The following is a 12,604-nucleotide window of genomic DNA, read 5'->3' on the forward strand; positions in this document are numbered from 1 at the left end:
AAGAATTTCCTTTAGCTCTTATTTCAGGATAGGTTTATTTTTGTTTGTTTTTCTTCATCTGAGCATATCTTTATTTCCTCTTTAGTCTAGAGGGATACTTAAGCTAGAATTGGTTTTGTAATTGACAGTACTTTCCTTTCAGCACTGAAAAGATAGAATCTGTTAGCATTTGAATTAACATTGCGCTATAGGTAATGTTTCCTTACTTTATGGCCACTTTCAAGATAATCTTTTTTTTTTTTTTTTTTTTTTTTTTTTTTTTTTTTTTGACATGGAGTCTCGCTCTGTCGCCCAGGCTGGAGTGCAGTGGCGCGCTATACCGGCTCACCGCAAGCTCCGCCTCCCGGGTTCATGCCATTCTCCTGCCTCAGCCTCCCGAGTAGCTGGGACTACAGGCGCCCGCCACCACGCCTGGCTAATTTTTTGTATTTTTGGTAGAGACGGGGTTTCACTGTGTTAGCCAGGATGGTCTGGGTCTCCTGACCTTGTGATCCGCCTGCCTTGGCCTCCCAAAGTGCTGGGATTACAGGCGTGAGCCACCGTGCCCAGCGATATTACTATTTTTTTTTTTTTTTTTTAGTTTTCAGAAGTTTAATTATGATATGTCCTGGCATAGATTTCTTCAGATCTAACCTATTTGGAATCTCTTCAACTTCTTGTAATTGTAGGCCCATTGCTTTCACCAAATTCGAGAAATGTTTAGCCATTATTTGTTCAACTATTTTCTAAGCCTCGTATTATTTCCCTTTAACTTGCAAGGCTGCAATGAAACAAATGTTGCATTATTTATTATGATTCCTGAAACCCTGTTTACTTTTTTTCATACCATATTCTTTTCCTGGTCGAGATTATGTAAATTGTATTGATCTGTCATTAGGTTCACCACTTCTATAATCTCACCTCTACTAATGATTAAATCTGAGTTTTTACTTTGGTTATTGCAAACTCCAATTTTTAAAAGAATGTCCATTTTTAATAACTTTTATATTTTTGCAGTATTTTTTCAATTTTTGTTTCAAAAAATGTGTATCTGCTTATTAAAACATATTTCCAATAACCGCTTTAAAGCTTTAAAATTGTTTCCAGATATTTTCAAGTCTGATTCATCTTGACATTGGTATGATTTGCTTGCTTTTTTTTTTTTCACTCAACCTGTGATTGTATTGGTTCCTGGGCATGACAGGTGATTTTCAATTGTATCCTGGACATTTTGGTTATTATGTTAGAAGACTCTGTATCTTATTAAATCTTTATTTTAACATGCTTATTCTCTTCAGGTTTAGTCTTTCTAGGTGCTGGTCTATGTGGCATGGTTCCAGTGAAAATTTAATTGTCAAGTCTTCTGTAGCGCCATTTGTCTGTTCAGTTTATTTGACTCTGCTGTGATACCCACTGGTAGTGCTGGTAGTGACTGGGGGTTAGAGGGTGGTTTATGCAGGCTGGGCCATCTGGTACTTCTAGATGGGGAAAGGTAGTCACCACACTGGGGGAATGAAGAGTACTTCCCAGGCTGGAATATGGGTGATGTTGGATCTGTATCCATACTCCCTGACTAGTATGCCTTCCTATTGAGTGAGGAGTATCTTGTGTGGTGTGGAGAGTGCATCACTGAGCTGTATGCTGTTGATGAGCCCCTGATCTATTCCTGTTGTTAGTGCTTCAAGGCTAGGGCAGCCTGCTGCTATTTTTGAGACTTCCATTGAATCTAGGGAAGCAACAAGCTTCCTTATGTCACCCTGTGTTGCTACATTGGGCCTGGATCATATTATGTTTTCTAGGGGAAAGTAAGTTGCCCTATTGCCCCATTGTATTTTCAGTACTGTAGTCCCTAACAAATTGTCCATTTTCTTCCCACCTCAGAGTACTTCTTTGACTTCTTCTTATATTAGTTCCAGGATTTATGGCTGTTCTTAGTCAGGAAAAAGCAGGGAGAAATGAGTCTACTCCATCTTCTCAAGATTGGATATCGTAACATTTTTATGAATTGCCTGACATTTGTCCATACAACTGTTTCCTCACATTTGCAGTTGCACACTTTCTTAAAATAAATTCTATGTTTTAGATCAGTTTCTGATTCACAGAAAACTTGAATAGATATCAGAAAGTTTTCATTTGCCCCCGTACCTCCTACACAGACACCGCCTCCCCCACGTCAATGTCTCCCACCAGAGTGACACATTTGCTATAATGGTTGAAACTACATCGATACATCATTATCAGCCAAAGCCAATAGTTTACATCAGTGTTCTCTCCTGGTGTTGTACATTCTGTGGCTTTTGACAGAAGTATAATGACACGTGTCCTCCATTATACTGTCATATACAGTACGTCTCACTGCCATAAACTTCTCCTGTGGGCCACCTTTTCATCCTTCTTTCTCCTATGCCCTGGCATCCACTGAGATTTCTAGCATCTGCATAGTTTTGCCTTTTCCAGAATGTCATATATTTGGAATCTTACAGTACACAGGCTTTTCAGAGTGACTTCTTTGTGACTGTGTACTTTTTGATCACTTCTTCATGTAGCTACAATGCCATAATTCAATTTTCTACAAAGATAAAAGAAAACTAATTCAGTATTTACTCTGGATATAGAGAATTGTATATATTTTTTTAAGACAGTTTCACTCTTTTCACCCAGGATGGAGTGCAATGGCACGATCTCAGCTCACTGCAACCTCCGCCTCCTGGGTTCAAGTAATTCTCCTGCCTCAGCCTCCTGAATAGCTGGGATTGCAAGTATGCACCATCATACCAGGTTAATTTTTGTATTTTTAGTAGAGATGGAGTTTCACCACGTTTGCCAGGCTAGTATCAAACTCCTGACCCCAGGTGATCACCTTCCTAGGCCTCCCTAAGTGGATTAACAGTTGAATAAGTATACCGAGTCAAGCAGAAAGGCCTCCTCAGTGTATTCAGACCTCATCCAAATTGTTGAAGGTCTAAATGAAATAAAAGTCTGAGTAAGAAAGAATTTTTCTTTCTGCCTTTCTATCTTCAATCTGGTACATGAATCTTCTTTTGCTTTAAGACTTGGACTCAGGCTCACAATGAGCTCTTCTGGTCCTCAGACTTTGCATTCGGACTACAGCTGTATCATCAGCTCTCCTGGGTCTCTGGCTTTCCCACTACAGATCTGGGACTTCTTAGTCTTCAAAAATCACATAATTCAGAGAGAGAGAGAGAGTGAGAAAGAGAGTGTGTTTTGTTTTGATTTTTCCTACTGTGGTCTTAAGATCTCTTTCAAGAGAGTGACTATAAACTCTAGCCCTGATAGGGCTCCAGGACATTGGTTACCGGTGTTTAGAATGTGCCTTACATGGGATAATTTTTATTCTGGCAGACAGTCAGATGCCTAAGTGTCTGACATGTGACCATATGTTTCTCCTTTAAAAAGCTTGTTTCTAGTGGCAGAAGCCCTTGGGTTTGTTACCTTATCACAGTTATTGAATATTCCAAAATTGAAATGCAAAGAGAAACAAGGATAAAAAAGACAGAACAGAATATTCAATAACTGTGGGCCAATTACAAAAGATGTAATATATGCATATTGGGAACATCAGAAGAAGAAAGAAAGAAAATGAGGAGCAGAATAAGTATTTGAAGCAATGATGAGGGAGAATTTCTCAAAATTAATGATAAACACAAAACCACAGATTCAGGATGTTCAGAAAACACCAAGCAGGATCAGTACCAAAACATCTACACATAGGCATATCATATTTACCCGGTTTACAGTTTGTTTCTAATATGATAATTTACAAGGGTTTCTTTCAGCCTCAAAGTGTTTAGAATATTTTTCAAAATATCTTTCAGATGAATTCTAGGTCAGTTTAGGTTTTCCTGTGTAGTAACTAGTGATAAATGTTTCTAGCATTGATAATGCTAATTAACGAGCTTGTCATCAAGACGTCAATACATCAGTGTCTGTGTTAGGTGGCCTGTGGTGAGTTTTATGTTGTTTGCATTGACATAAGTACTTCATGTAATTCAGCAAGAAATTTAAATATTTTCCAATATTTCATATGGCACAACCTTATTCATTATGTATGTCTGAAATTCACTTATTACTTTAAATGAATTTTCATTGTTGTAGTAATTTTGCTCTTAATGTCAGAATAGCATTAATCAATTAATTACTCCTTTTTTAAGTGCTTCAAAAATCATTAATTTTTAGATAAATTTCCTTTCATTAATATAGTACATAAATCTAAAAATGTTGAAAAAATTATCTTCATATTCTTCCAAGTTAGAAGATTCTAATTTCTCACTTGTTTTATTATAAAGTTTCTATATGTATTTCCAAATTATAGTCAAATGGCATAATACCAACTCAAATTCTCTTTCTCAAGATTTCAAAGATGCTTCTGGCCAGTCTAATTCTTTATGACATAAGTGGAGTGGAATGAAAATGAATTAATAACCTTAACACATTTGTGCTTAAATATCAGTTGCAAATATAAATGCATATGGCCATGAGAACACAAGGCTATCCCTACGCCCCCACTCCCAGAGCTTTTGAAGAGATTGGTGTATATGAGGGGCTTTGATATTTTAGCTTGGAAGGAAGCATGGTGAGTATGAGAGAGAGAAAGGTTGGTATGTTGGAAATAAATCAAAAATTGGTTATATAAATATGGGGAGTTAATTAAGATTGAAAGCATACTGGGTCCTGTAGTTCATGTCTTCATCCTCTAAGCATGAGGAATCTATTGACTGGGTAAAAACTGCAGAGCGACACAGTCTGGTGTATGTTTTCAGGGAATGCTTAAGGCTATCAATTATTTCAAAGGGTGACAAGGTGAAAACGCATTAATGAAAAGGAACAAGATGACTATAACATGGACTATGAGTGGAGGAGATGTAGATAACTAGGGTAGATCTTAAAAATGTTGAGGTGAAATGAATAGAATTTGGAGATGGAGAAATTATAAGGGATGGTGAAAAAAGGGAATTTAAAAATATCGATACAAGGAAGTCATTGGAATTTGGGTATAAAGAAGATGTGGCAAGGTAATTAAAAGAGGAAATTTTAAGATATTTATGTCGAAGACATTTGAGCCAGAGTGACTTTATCTTGAATACCAGCTAGAGAAGATGCGGATGGGACTTGCTGGGGTGCATTCCCAGGAGGTTAGGCATTCTTAGTCACAGGATGGAGATTGGCAGGCCTGGTATCACAAGATACGGGTTATAAAGACCCTGCTGAGAAACAGGATGTGGTAAAGAAGCTGGCCAAAGCCCACCAAAACCAAGATGGTGAAGAAAGGGACTTCTGGTCATCCTCACTGCTCATTATACACTAATTTTCATGCATCGGCTGCTAAAAGACACTCCCACCAGTGCCATGAAAGTTTACAAAAGCCTTGGCAATGTCTGGAATTTACCTTATATCGTCTAAAAAGGGGAGGAACCCTCAGTTCCTGGGAACTGCCTGTCCCTTTCCCAGAGAACTCATGAATATTTCACCTCTTGTTTACCATATGAACAAGAAATAACCATAAAAATCACCAACAAGCAGTCCTCTGTGCTGCTCTATGAAGTAGCCCTTCTTTTGTTTCTTTACCTCTCCAATAAACTTGCTTTCACGTTACTGTATAGACTCCCTCCGAATTCTTTACTGCATGAGATCTAAGAACCCCCGTTTGGGGTCTGGATGGGGACTCCTTTCTGGTAACATTAATACTAGCTTTCTGGTATACGCAACTTCAATGAATGGTGGGTGTTCCCCTGACATTACAATTTTGGAAGTTATTGGCTTAAATCGGTGCCTTTGGTTTTGAATAGATTAAATTTGAGGTGCATTTGAGACAGAAAATATATCAATTCCCACATTTAAGCTACAATGAGGAAGATAATGTTTTTAATCATGATTTTCAAATCCCATTAGTTTTTTTAATCTTTTATCTTTAAATAATATTTATGTATTCTTATTTTCCCAAATTATGTATTGAATTACAGTTTTCTGAATTCTGACACTAAAAGTCCCAATTATTTTGATGAATCTATGCAATGTCTTTTTTGTCTCTTTATTCCTATGATTTCTATTTATAATTTATACTTTTTAAAATACACAACATTTAGGAAGACTTGGTGTAACTTAGTTGACTACGCTATTGTTGGATGAAATAAGGGTGATCTTTAAACATAAATTACTTTTCTAAAGTTCTCAAAGTCATCAAAATATTTTAATTTTCTAAAAATTATTTTTAGGTCTGATAATTATAAAAACGTATAGTGATAAATCACCAACGTGCATTTCCTTATATTTTACATACAGTTTTTAAATGCATGGTGCAGAAGTAAATATGATTTAAAAATGGTTTTCTGATCACGTAGCTAACAAACAAATATTTTTCAACTATCCATAAGTTACTAAAGCTTCTAATGAACAGAACTACCTTAAACACTGTACTTATGTACCTGAAATAAATGTTCATTGATTTTTTCTAATTCCAAGCAATCCTGGGTTCTCTGTGTTTCTCAAAATTGCTTTTGCAGCTGTGGCCAACACAGTCCTTGACCTACAGATTCCCCAGAGCACCCTTTTAGTTCTGGTTTTCCTGGAACTTGAGAGGATTTGTATTGCAATCATGTATTCTGTTTACTGCAGACATGCACATCAACAGATACAAGTGGTGTGTGAGCCCCAGTGAAACCTGACACTTACTATCACACCCTTGCCAATGCTAAGAAATTCAGGAGCTCTGGCTCTGTGTGTGTATTGTGTTGTATATTAGGAAGCATGGTGGTAGGAGGGACAGAGGATGGCACCAGCTGGGATTAAGGTCCTGTGGTGCCTCTTGCTCCACTAGAGTCTCCTGCACATGACTTTCTGTCAGCAGTACCTCATCCAGGTCATTCTGCAGACGTTCGCTGTACTTAGAGCTCAGGCCTTGGCATACCTACATAACTAGAAAAATTAAATTAATATTTTATGACAGATGGGGTTGTCAGTGAACCTGGATGGAAGCACAGACATACACCATTCACATGGAATGGTAATAAATAGCCTACAGTATCCTAACACATTGTAGGGGGAAATGTCCCAACATTTTATAAACCATTAGAAGCATAACTTAGGAGACTGCATCCTCTCCTGCAATGAGAAGTGATGCCACTCAGCCCTCACATCACAATAATCATTAAAACTAAGATTATCCTCTCCCCTCCCCCCCAAAAAATATTATATGCAAACATACACTCACTTGTAACAGCAAACTTGGCTTTGAAGATAGCTTGTCTGACACTTTTCAGCAAGTTAAGAAATGTGTAAAATCAATGAAAAATAAGAGGTTGATGATTACAGAAAATTAGAAAACTATGTCTTTTGTTACATGAGCTCTCAAGCATGGAAATATGGTAGAAATATATATATATTTTTTATTCTATGGATACTTGATTCTTTGACCTGCATGTATCTCTTTCTTATCCTGACACAGATTCTGACAGAGCTCAGAAATATACATGGATTGATGACATGAGAAAAAACTATAAATTTTACTTCTAAGTCGCTCATGGGAAATGGCTAAGTTAAGCTAATTAACTTAACACAATACTCCACATACTTATCTTTTCCTTTTTGGTGCAAACACTTACAAATATATTTTTAAGTACAATTTTCAAGTATACAATATATTGTTATTAACTATAGTCACCATGTTATACAATAGATCTCTTGAACTCATTCGTCCTATCTTCTTGAAATTTCACATCCTTTGACCAATGCTTCTCAATCGCTTCTCTCCCCAACCACCATTCTCTGCTTCTATGAGTTCACCTTTTCGTATTCGACATCTAAGTAGCTCATACAGTATTTGCCTTTCTATGTTTGCCATATTTTGCTTAATGTCTTCCAGGTTCATTCACATTGCTGCAAAATGACAGAATTTCGCTATTTCTAAAAGCTGAATAGTATCCCACTGTGTAAATGTACAACATTTTCTTGAACCATTTATCCATTGATGGACATTTAGGTTGATTTCATAGCCTGGCTTTTGTAAATAATGCTGCTAGGGACATGGGAGTGAAGATATTTCTTTGATATACTGATTTTATTACCCTTGTGTGTATACCCAGTAGTAAAATTTCTGGATCACATTATAGTTTTATTTTAATTTGAGAAATCGTCCTAGTGTTTTCTATAATGACTGTATTCATTTACATTCTCATCAAGAGTATACAAGGGTTCCATTTTCTCCATATCCTTGCCAACATTTCTAATCTATTATTGTTTTGTTATTAACTATTTTAACAGGTGTGGCATTTTGTTTTTGATTTGCATTTATCTGAGGATGAGTGACTGAGCAATGAATGATGTTGGAAAAACTGGTCGTAGACATGTGGAAGAATGAATTTGGACCATTATCTCACACCACATATGAAAACCAACTTAAAATGGATTGAAGACTTCAGCATAAGACCTGGAACCATAAAAGTACTAGAAGAAAACAGGGAGAAAAGATTCTTGACATTGATCTGGGCTATGGTTTGGATATAACATCAAATAAAAAGATCTGTACAGGAAATAAACAAACAATCCATAGAGTAACAAGACAACCTATGGTATAAGAAAAATATTTGTAAAGTATACATCTAATAAAGACTTAATATTCAAAAACATGATGAATTCAAATAACTCAATAGTCAGAAAATAAATAGCCCAGTTAAAAACTGAACAAAGGACCTGAATAGACATTTCTAAAGAAAGACAAACAGATAATCAACCGTTATTTTTTAAAATACTAGATTTTTTTTTTTTTTTACTTCATGCACAGTGCCCACACTGACTTAATAAGAAAAATAGTAAAAACTTTCTACTGTCAAAATTGTAACTTTTACAAATCATCTTAAAGTCCATTGGGAGCAAAATTGCTAATGAATGGAATCATTTAACATGCACTTTCAAGAAAGCAGGCAATTGACTGGTGCGATTCTCACTTTCCATTTACTTCTAAAAGCAGTTAGAGCTCCATCTTCCTTTAAATTCTTATTACATCTTAAAACACTGAGCCAATTTTCATTATTCCTTTGATAGTGTATGTTGAAAATAAAATGCTGAATTTAGAGCTATTTAAAAATTTAGGAGCAATGGAATATACTTCTTCTCCATGTACTGCTATTTACTTTAAACTAAGAACCCTTCTGTAAATTTCTTTTTACATATACTCCTTAGTTTCTATACCTTTCCTGAAAGTGTTTAATGGATTTTAAGACACTTCAAATTCAAAATTCAGGGGAAAAGTACGTATTTTTGCATTGAGCAAAATTTGACACCTCCAGAGTACTTCTCAAGATTAGATTTTTAAACATAACACTGCCACACTGTTCTAAAGCTTAAAACCAGGAGAAAGTCTTTTATTTTTTATTCTACATTGATGTATATGTATGTGTGTGTGTGTGTGTGTGTACACGTGCACACATGTGTGTGTTTAAGAAGAGGTTACATGGAATTATTTACACCTCACTTTCAGCAGAGGTCCTAAAGGACATTAAGCAAAACAAGAGTTACCAGGTGCTTCCATATTTCCCAATGACATGCTCCCCCACCAAAGGGAACCTCGCAAGGTGGTCCGCCCAACCTGTTCTTGAGGCCCTTAGCTGATCATCAACTTGAGTATACAAAAGCATTGAGCAGAGACATCGAGAGAAGTATCTTTTAGGAAAGTTGTTGGAGTGATTTGAGTTCAGGGGAGTCATTTGCTTTTTTTCCTAAGTTTGGTAAGGTCCTGATATTTCTCACCTAAGCAGTGCTTAACAGGAAGAGAAACAGAGAAAGGTTGGAACTGTAGCTACCTCAGATGGCAAAGCAGGGAGAGGGAACCTTTGTGGAAGTAGCTGCACGTCTGCCACTTGGTGAAATGAGAGTGCATGCATTCTCACGGGACCAGGAGCTGCCACATGCACTGTGCAGGCAGGAGCATCTTGTCTGGACTGTCATTATATCCCACATGGACTAGGCATCACCAGCTGCCACTACCATAGTGTAGAATTCAAACAGGTTTGTACAAGGTCACTATATAATGGAAATTCCCAGGAACCCAATAAAATATAAGATACCATGAAATAAATGACAGTATAAAACATACAACAAACTCAGAGAGCAGAGTTGTTCAAACATAGTGCCCCTCTTCTTAACTCTAATTCCTCTCCCAGAGGGGAGGCAAACAGGGGAGAGGTGCCTGATGTGAGCAACATCCACAGACCATAAGGGACAACCAACTCTGCATAGCTGGGGAAAACCAAGTGTCCACCTGGAGAATACACCTAGAGAAAAACAGGAATTGATGGGTGATTCTACTCATCTATTCATTCAATTAATAATTGATTACATTTTTGGTACTAGGGATATGATACTGTGCAAAAAGCAATTTATGATCTAGATAGGTAAACTATCATTAATTAAACGAGATAACAAATAAATGAATAATTGTTATTCGTTTAAAAGTTATGAGTAAGAGATGTGTATAGTGAGAGAAACTAGAAGGGTTGGGGGAAAATAATTTGATATATGAAGAAAAAGAAACAATTAACTAGGTAAGGAAAAAAGAAAGAGAATATTCCAGAAAGAGGAAAAGCATTACCGAATATTTTGTGGTGGAAGGAAACAAAGAGGGTTCATAAAAATAAAAGTCCAGTGTAATGACATTGCAGAGTACAGTTTCACAGATGTGTGTAGGCTAGATCATTTATATAGAAAGAGAACATATAAATACAATTTCTTCTGACTGATAAAACATATATCAGTCCTGGTTTCTAATATTTCCTATTCTGTTATTTATTGGATTTACAATGCATCGTTTTGGCTTTTCAAAGGTGATAGAAAGGTTGTAACTAAGGACAGAAAGGTTGTTTTAGCAAATTTTGTTTTTAATCTAAAAAGCTATCGTATTGTCGTCTAATAATTTCCAGTCTCAACAGCATAACTCACAGAAATTGGAAACTGTAGGATTTAAGGCTACTCTGTGTCATTACAGGCTTATACTTGACAGGCAAAAGTAATACATTAACATACAAAGAAACAAGGGTAAAATGAATGTTTCATACAAATAAAAGCAATCTCAAAGAAGAGAATATAGCAGAAAACACCATCAAAATCCGTGCAGTTCTTTCATTAAGACTGTCAAATAAATTTTCGCTGAGAGAGAGATTGCTTTTTGTTTTGGCTTTTGTGGCAGAGTCAGTTTCATCTGTTTGCGTGTTGGTTTTCTCCTTAGATTTAAAACTAAACCTGGCCAGTGATCTACATTTTTGCTTTAAGTGCTACCATTTAGGAATTTCAAAGTATTAGCATAAGCTTCCACATGGAAGTATAAATAATTCACGGTGTGTGTGGTTTGCAGTATCTCATAGGGAATAGAAAGCTGGTGTGCATCAAAGGTGAGCATAGTGATTAATTATTGTTAAAATGCCAAATGAGAAAGCCTTTCCCTGACAAAGCAATCTGTGCCCAGACAAACTGCTTGGGTGGTTTGATGGACAGACCAAAGTGGCATAATTCTTTTTAGTTTCTGATTCAGAAAAGAAAAATGTGGTATGGGGGATCCATGCAGCCAGTGGGCCCTGGATACTGGGAGGATGTCCTTAATTGACTTCGACATCTGCAGCACTGTAATACGCAAGCACTCAACTCTGATAGCTTGTGATAGATTGTTGAACTACAGGAGGCATTCCAGGGAGACTCTGCATGATTAATAAACATTAAGAGCTTTTCATGTGGTAGAAACCATCTAATTTCTATTTCTGAAAGGTCATGGTTCAGCATTTTTAATGCATGCTTTAAGTTTATTTTTCCATAACAAGTGTTTGTGGGGAGGGGGTGGGTGAGTGTCTTGTAGTGTGTTTAAACAAATAATTTTCACTGTAGGTTTCTCTGATCTCTTAGTTTTGAGAAACCTGAAAAATGACGCACAATATGGATCATTTTCTTTGCAGTTAGATTAGTACTATACGATGCCATTCATATATATTTTAAATAACGTTTTAAAACTATTTAAAATGAGGGAACGGGTGGAGCACTGAGGATTTTTAAGGCAGGGAAACTGTGCTGTATGTACCCTAGTGGTGGATCCATGTCATTTTATTTGTCTAAACTCATAGGATGCACAAAATCAAGAATGCACCCTATTGTAAACTATGGACTTTGGTGATAATAATGTGTTGGTGGAGGTTCTTCGATTGTTCCACCCTGGGAGGGTATGTTGATAGTGAGAGAGGCTGTCTGAGAGAGGGAGTACAGAGTATAGGGGAAATCTCTGTAATTTCTGCTCAGTTTCGCTGGGCTCTAAATTAAAAGTTGCTTAAAAAAACTTCTTTAAAAATGAAGTCTATTTAAAAAATAGTTTTTCTTGTGTTTGTCAATGACTGTTTTGGGAGTTCAGAACAACTGGCCACGTGTGTGAAATATAAAAATAATTCTCAAACACTGATTACAGCAGACTGTTTTCAAAGACGGCCACAGTGATTCCTTCCAGCTCCACATACGCAGGCTTTTGCAATAAGATTTCTCCCATCAAGGAGTGGAGTCTAATTCCCATGCTTTAACCCTGGTCTCATGACTTGTTTTGACCAATAGAACACAACAGAAGTGCTACACTGGGAGTGCT

At 36.6% G+C, this 12,604-nt stretch overlaps 1 protein-coding gene across 7 annotated transcripts in view; it reads right to left on the bottom strand.

Moving 5' to 3' along the window:
• Positions 1-12,604, bottom strand: part of LOC126951481 (calmodulin-1-like) — a 1,062,071-nt gene that overhangs the window by 781,234 nt on the left and 268,233 nt on the right. Inside the window, exon 1 of one of the 7 annotated variants that reach the window (XM_050785623.1) lies at positions 2,143-2,148. The exons of the other annotated variants lie outside the window; for them this stretch is intronic. The gene's annotated coding sequence lies outside the window, so the exon portion shown is untranslated. Of the gene's footprint in view, positions 1-2,142; positions 2,149-12,604 lie in introns of those variants that run through there. 7 annotated transcript variants of the gene reach the window in all.

This window comes from Macaca thibetana, chromosome 3, assembly GCF_024542745.1.
Source record: "Macaca thibetana thibetana isolate TM-01 chromosome 3, ASM2454274v1, whole genome shotgun sequence".
Lineage (NCBI taxonomy): Eukaryota > Metazoa > Chordata > Mammalia > Primates > Cercopithecidae > Macaca > Macaca thibetana.